The 8,098-nt window shown below is 38.6% G+C and overlaps 1 protein-coding gene across 3 annotated transcripts in view; it reads left to right on the plus strand.

Moving 5' to 3' along the window:
* Positions 1-2,678: 2,678 nt before the first annotated feature.
* The window catches only part of LOC130558424 (gastrula zinc finger protein XlCGF57.1-like), a 26,832-nt gene continuing 21,412 nt past the window's right edge, over positions 2,679-8,098 (plus strand). For all 3 annotated transcript variants that reach the window (XM_057340798.1, XM_057340800.1, XM_057340796.1), the window contains exon 1: positions 2,679-2,787. The gene's annotated coding sequence lies outside the window, so the exon portion shown is untranslated. The remainder of the gene's footprint in view (positions 2,788-8,098) is intronic.

The raw sequence follows: 8,098 nt of genomic DNA on the forward strand, positions 1-8,098 counted from the left end.
TGAAAATAGAATATAAATTATCTAAATTATTTGTTTTATTAAATACATTGTTGAGGACAATAAGAACATTCAAAAAATATTTTAATTTTGTGCAATATTTCCACTTTTTACACACACTGAAGTTAGCTTAGCAGTGTGAGGGACATGCCAAAATCACATACATCTAATCAAAGAAAATGGTATAAAATGATAAAACACATTTTAAGAATCTTCTTATTGCAGTTGTATGTGTGTAAATATTAGGACATTTATAATAAAACCTCAAAATGTCATTATTTTACATTATGTTCACGATGGCTCAGTGTTTCTGATGAGGACACCAAAAGGCACTTTATAGTGATAATGATCCATCTGAATTAATGTGTGTTGAGCGAGCCTGTGAATCACAGAATGTGTCGTTGGAATCAGAATGTAAACGTGGTTGTTGCGGGAATATCTAAATTTTACCCGGATACAGCAATGCTATTTTCTGATTGGCTGTTCGGTAGCTATTTTTTTATTTGATTAGCTGGTGCGTGGCAGCGCCTTCTGAACTCTATGGGGAACTCCCTTGATTCCTCGGTGTCCGTACACGATCGGGATGCCTGCACGATCCGTCCGCGCATGCGCATAATGACGTGGTAGAAAACGCGCATGCGCAAATGATAATTCTGTTTTGCGACGATTTACAACACTGCACGATCTGTTCCACGCTTGCGCACCTTTGTACCGAGACTTTCACTACTGTCCACTTCTGGTCTCATCCCTGCAGCTAACACAGTACGTTCTGACAACGTCGCCAGTTCGTCTTCATTTGGTCACCGTGACATTACTTTGTGACCACGTTCTGAGGACGTCTTGACAACGTTCCATTTCTTAGAATTTTTGCTTACGTTCCAGAAACGTCCTAGCCTCGTCCTCAAATAACGTCGTGAATTAATCCCACGGAGAACGTTGAAGCAACGTGATGTACTGGTCCTCAGATAACAGGGACACTGGTCATTTGATTAATGAATCTGGTCATTTTTACTAACGTACCAGAAACGTCCTAGCCACGTCCTCAAATAACGTCGTTAATTAATCCTAGGAGAACGTTGTAGCGACGTGATGTACTGGTCTTCAGATAACCTGAACACTGGTCATTTTTGCTTACGTTCCAGAAACGTCTGAGCCACGTCCTCAAATAACGTCGTGAATTGATCCCGTTGAGAACGTTGTAGTGACGTGATGTTCTCGTCTTCAGATGACCTGGACACTGGTCATTTGATTAAAGAATCTGGTCATTTCTGTTATGTTATTGTATGGAAAATTATCAGAGTAAAATCTGTTATAATGTCAAGACGAATGCTATTAATCTGACTTCTGACAGCTATTAAACTGGAGTTTAATTCGATACAATTACAACTATTTATTTTGTGCGCGTCACCAGCACGCACGCGCCTTCTTTGTTCTGCAAAGATCAGCCGCGCGCTCTCATCATTTAAACGTTAACGATCATTTCTTTCTACCTCACTGCCTGATTTTACTTTAGCGGTTTATTTATATTCTTTCTTTACTTTATACCTTACAGATGTGAGAGTAAACACATATTTTAGTGATTTTCGATCGATTTGGCGCGTTTGAATGAATGGACCCTGATTGTGAGTGTGACTAAAGAAGCTTTTGATTGTTGTTTCTAAAAACGGACAACCTGCTAAATGTATGTGGTAAGACAAGAATATAATGTTAAGCCTAAACATAATGTTTATTAATCTCTTTCAATAAATATCTGCTTTAAATCCTCTTGTGTTGAAGTCTTTGATTATTTATGTCATGTACTACAGTATAAATAAAATATCTGATTGTGATGTACAGTGCTGTGTTGAGTTGTATAATCGTTATACTGTGCTTTATACATATTTGAATATGGTCGTTAGGACGTGCTCATCACGTCCCAGAAACGTTATTTGGTACGTCGCTGCGACGAGGTACGTTCCAGGTATGTCTTCAGGAGGTAATCACCATGTCCCAACAACGTCCAATGTTACGTCGTCAGGACGAATATGGCCGGATTCATATTTCGCGTCTTTTCCGCGCGCATATTCGTTATTTTAAATGCAGCCGCGCGGCAGCCGCGCGGAAATAGCGGGCGACGCGGTCGCGACGCGCATGCCGTGCGACCGGCGCCGCATCGAGATGAAAAAAATCTCAACTTTTCAGAAAGGCGCAAGCGCACCGCAGGTCATGTGACAAGAACCAACCAGCCAATATAGACAAGATCAATGAAAATGGAGACACAGATGATCACAGTATAACTAAATCTAGTATAGTTATTGCGAGGTATTTTCAGTGCATATACAGTGTGTAATGTTAACTTTTATGTAGGCCTACATTTAGATTTTTTTCCAAAGAGAAAAACAATGCATTTAAGCTATTTTTAACTTTTTGTGTTTTGTGTTAAAGTTTGTGTTTTCCTGATGGCAAATTTTAAAATGTATTATAATAAGATTTTGGATATCTCCTCTAAATATAAAAATGTATTAATCCACATCATGTTTTAATGTGGTGTAATTAAAACAGGCATTAAGTGCTGTAATCATAAATATAAACAACCATGAAGAGTAAACAGAAAGCCTGGATCAAATAAAAATGGTAAAAAACGGCTACGTTGCTTGATATGACTTTTATTTTGACAACGGAAGTCTTGGGTTATCAGTGGTCTACATGCGTTTACATCACATGAAGAAGACAGCTGCGTTCTGTTCTGTAATAAAGCAGTTTTGTTTTGCACCTACTTCATTTGGAGCAAGCGTCTCCGAACCACAGCCTGTAAGTATGATTAAAACGTTATGTGTATTACACTTTCAAAAAGTATAGTTTTTGTGTTAATATGCAACTTTTGTAAGCTGTAATGTTTCAGCAGCCAGAAACTTTACCATTGTTTTGGTGAAGCGAAAACAGTGTCGATTAATGTAGAGGGTCTGTCTTTTTTTATTATTTGGATTCATTATAAAAATATGTCTAGATTTCTTTTATAAGCTGTAAGGATTCATCAGTCAGTTACGTTAGCTCTCGGCTAACGCATTTAACATTGTTTTGCTTTGCTGTCTTTACTGTTTAGCCTTGGGCCCGTTCGCATAAAAAAGCGTAACGTTAATTAACGTTAGAACACAAATCGATGGCATTTTAAACCTTACAGTATCTCAGTGTACTGATAAGCGTTCGGAGCAATGTTGCCAGGTGGGGTGGATAATTTTCCAGCCCAAAGGCTCACTAAAACCTGCCCACTCCAACAAAAACAAGCCCCAAATTTTAACTGCCAAATTAATGTGATAGAATTTTATTACAATGTCAATCAACGTCGTTGACCATTTCTATCCCTTTAAAACAAAGCATTTACATGACAATATAAATAATAAAAACCAGGAAAAGAATTTTGTGCAAAAAGTGCCCACTGTAATTAATCAGAAACAAGCGTGAGTAGGCATTTTATACTCATTCATGAACTTCATGGATACACCATGACAGCCAAAAATGTGCAGTTCACTGATGACAGTTACATACTGCATGATAATAAGACAACAGAAATGAACAACAGCAACAATAATGCACTATAGCTTTGAGAATTCCCTTAACGTCTGACGGAACTACAGTACGTCTTGCAAGTATATATTGCTGAACATAATGCAAAATTTAACACAGTAAAAACAAGTCAAGCCCTTTAATGGCTCAAATGGAAATATTTTGGACATGTCTGTGATCAGATTTTGAAAGCCAAGTTTGGCCTACTTGGAATCTGTCTTTGTCAGCCACGTGGGTTTATTGTGTGTGAAGTCACCGAGGCACCATTTTGGAGGTATCGTTGCATTGAGCAGTGAACTATAAGTATACAGAGCGGCACAGTAAAGACCAATTAAATCGTCATCCTGGAGAAACAGAAGGAAACCAAGTATAAATTTTCTTCTTATATCTCTTTTTATCTATTTCTTAGTTTTCTCTTTTTAATAAGATCTCCCAAGTTTCTACAACCTTTGTATAATAATATGTCCATGTCTGGTCTGTATTTAAAATTTAAAGGGACAGATCCTCTAAAATTGAAAGCAGTGAAATTCTGTTATAAAGTGTTTTGACAATCACAGTAGGGCTGCAGCTATCGATTATTTTAGTAATTGAGTATTCTACTGATTTTCCATCGATTAATCGGGTATTCGGATAATAAATACTTTTTCTTTATTAAAGAGCAATACTAAATATACAACAGAAAATAAGACAGGTCTCTTAAAATGAACAACTAATTTGTTTCCTTTTTAGAAAAATTAACATATTTATTGCTTAAATTGCATACATTCATATAGGGCTGCAACGACTAATCGATAAAATCAATAATAATCGATAATGAAATTCGTTGTCAACGAATTTCATTATCGATTAGTTGGTCTGTGACGTCACTTGCGAGCTGCGCAGTTATAAATCAAGCGCATCTTCTTCTCTTTTAAAATTACCGTTTTAGATGCGTCTCTCCGTGCAGCATGAGCTGCGCAGTTTTAAAGTCAGACGTGTCTCTCCGTGGATGCGTCTCTTCGTGCAGCGCGAGGTGCGCAGTTTTAAAGTCAGATGTGGTTCTCCGTGGATGCGTCTCTTCGTGCAGCGCGAGATGCGCAGTTTAAAAGTCACACGTGTCTCTCCGTGCAGCGCGAGGTGCGCAGTTTTAAAGTCACACGTGTCTCTCAGTGCAGCGCGAGGTGCGCAGTTTTAAAGTCACACGTGTCTCTCCGTGCAGCGCGAGGTGCGCAGTTTTAAAGTCACACGTGTCTCTCCGTGCAGCGCGAGGTGCATAGTTTTAAAGTCACACGTGTCTCTCCGTGCAGCGCGAGGTGCGCAGTTTTAAAGTCACACGTGTCTCTCCGTGCTGCGCAGTTTTAAAGTCACACGTGTCTCTCCGTGCATGCGTCTCTCCGTGCGGCACAAGTTGTGCTGTTTTAAAGTCAGACGTGTCTCTCCGTGCATGCGTCTCACCGTGCAGCACGAGGTGCGCAGTTTTAAAGTCAGACGTGTTTTGCATGCATCTCTTCAAGCTGCGCAGTTTTCAAGTTTAAAGGGGAGAGGTGTTTTAAATGACAAAATTAAAGATTATATTAGTAAAACCCAATTTGTGGCGTTTGAACTTTGCAAAGTACATAATTTTGGGAGAGACTATTGTCAGTTGCTTCTAATATGACACACATGAATCAACTCACCAGGTGTGTTAATTATGGAGACATTCACAACATTTTGGGAGAAGGCTAATGAGTTCAGTTGTGTATACTTTTCCCTTATCTGATTTACTTATTATAAGCAAAAGATGTAATGACATTTTATCCGATTAATCGAAAAATAATAATAATCGACCAACTAATCGATTATCAAAATAATCGTTAGTTGCAGCCCTACATTCATATCTGTGAAAACTAAACCCATTCAGTACATTACATTGCCATATTACATTTAAAATGCAATATAGGCCTAATACAAATGTATAAATATGAAAGATTAATAAAAATTGAAAGAATAATTTCAAAGGTAAACAACTAACTTCAGCTTACGCATGATGCTTTTAGTTTATCTAAATTATTTTTAGTTTCTTTTTTTACTATTAAATAGTAATATACAGTATTTGTCCACATAAAAATACCGAGTTACCCGGACTTTTATTTTGGCAGGTTGTCGGAAGACGCTTATTTTTTAGTGCGTTAGCTTCACTCAGTAAAATGGTCTGAAATAAACTCTCAGAGCAACTCTGGAGATGAAGTTCATGTGTTCATGTCCTCATAAAGCGCAGACGCAGACAAATTCATGAGCATCACGCGTGTAGCACGTTAAACTGTACAGTTCATTCACTCAGACACACAGAACAGACAGATGACATGTGTAAATAACATGATTCGGCATCAAATAACGTTAGTCCGAATCTAGTTTTATGGACTCAATGCAGCCGGAAAACAAGTTTCACTCGCAAAATAGACTAAAACAGTAAAATAGCAGTTCACCATTTCAATAAGCTATCAGTTATTTATCAGCATGAGACATACGTGTGAGCGTGTGAACAGACTCAAATGCGTGTGTCTCGCAGTGAATGCGTGAGACTTAAGAGCCCTGTAACATGAATACAGTGTTGCCAACTCTTTTCAATGGAAAGTCGCTAAACCCTGCTCGAAAAGTCGCTAAATGTCGCCAGATGACATCATGTAGTATCTGACAGCTGAGTGCTTCAGGTCTGCTTCACATCTCTATTCTCTGAGTGGTTGTATACAGTATTATATTAAAACAATACACCCAAATGCACAATAAACAGGTTCTTAATGACTTATTTTTCTGTTTCTGTTGGCAGACAACAAAAACGCATGTAATAGTGAGTGAACTCAACCAATTAAAACTACACACCAGCAGTCACTTTCGTTGAACAGCTAAAATCCATCTGTGTTCTTGTTTATGCGTCCATACAGTCATCGCGTTTTAAATCATAAATGCTCAAACAAGGTCAATATGTGATTAGTTCTTGGAAACACTGTTTGTACATGCGTATCTCACTCACGCGTCACTGGTCTGAACTGAATGTGCTGCTTCTCCTGCCGCGCACTGAACAGAGTAGACACAGAGAGGCGGTGCTGTGCTGGGAAGGCAAAAGCTCGCTCTCGCGGTGCAATAGACGTGAAGCAGAATGTTTCGCTAAGCCGCCAAGGCTTATTCAGAAAGTAGCTAGATTTGTCGTTAGTCGCCTTTTGAAAAATAAGTCGCTAACGGGGTCTGAAAAGTCGCTAAATCTAGCGACAAAGTCGCCAAGTTGGCAACACTGCATGAATAGAGTTTAGCGGGCTGTGCGTCAGTAATAACGGTCCGTGGGGAAACGCAGCGCTCCGTGTGTACTGTAGTTAAATGGATTAAACGACGATTCGAGGCAACAAAAAGTGCCTCGATGATTTTTTGTATTCGAATAACTGGAGGTGCTCGAGGAATCGTTTCAGCCCTAAATCACAGTACCAAAGAGTCATTTCCTGGCTATTATGCATCACAGACATAGGTTAATAGTTTATGAAGCTGCCACAGACCAAGGCGGAAGGCAAAACAAAGAATTGCTAAAATTATGGTTGAGAACTTGAGACAGAGGGAATTCTGTCACAATTATTATCAATATGCTTGTTCTTTACGCTCTAATCTTGCATCATAATTTTATTATAATTTTGAGTTGTTTCCAAGAACAAAGGGGTAGGATGTGGCCTATGTGATGGCAAATAGTTTTTTTTAATGCTTGTGTTCTACATAATGGTGGTCCAGTTACGAGCGTGACTCTAAAACAGGTAGCAGTATTGGCTACTTTTTACTTAATAACATTTTAGAACCCATACTTCTTTACTTTTACTTGAGTAAACAAGTTTAGTCAGTACTTCAACTTTTTCCAGAGTACTTTTAAACATGAGTATCTGTACTTCTACTTAAGTAAGGATGTGTGTACTTTTGCCATCTCTGATTGAAATGAATGAGATCATGTTGCTGCCAGTCGCTAAGATCACAACAGAAAACACACCAAGCTCAAAAGACAATGAGTATGAGTTTTAGATCATGATACCACAGGCTAGGCACAAGAACCAAGGCTATGCTGAAAACAAAACACAGGGGTGTTACAATCCTATTGAAACAAGCTAGAAAAAATACCAAGTAGGAAGACAAGACCATTGCTGCATCCGAAACGAGTATGAGTCATGAATAGTATGTCCGAAACCTCAGTATGCAAAAAACAGTAGGTGAGAACTACTGTTCTCTACTACTTCCGCCGAGATTTGTGAGTGTGGGTCGGATGGACACTTATTTATCCCATGATTCCACGGGAGCTGAGTGAGGGATAATTGATAAGTTTCCTTTCATGTTTTATTGAATAACATCATATAACCGGGATGTAGAGGTATTATGAGTTTATAAACTGTGTTTGCTTGCTTGCTCTAATGGAAAAATACTGCTGTGCTATGAGGAACTCACAAAGAGCTGCATGAATAAAAAACAGGATGTGGGTTAAACTGACAGAACATTTAGTTCTGCTAGGAGGGCAAAATAACTGCTGACAAAGTGACACACAGGGAGTGAATATATACCTCACCTGATGATGAAA

This window comes from Triplophysa rosa, linkage group LG8 (genome assembly GCF_024868665.1).
Source record: "Triplophysa rosa linkage group LG8, Trosa_1v2, whole genome shotgun sequence".
NCBI lineage: Eukaryota > Metazoa > Chordata > Actinopteri > Cypriniformes > Nemacheilidae > Triplophysa > Triplophysa rosa.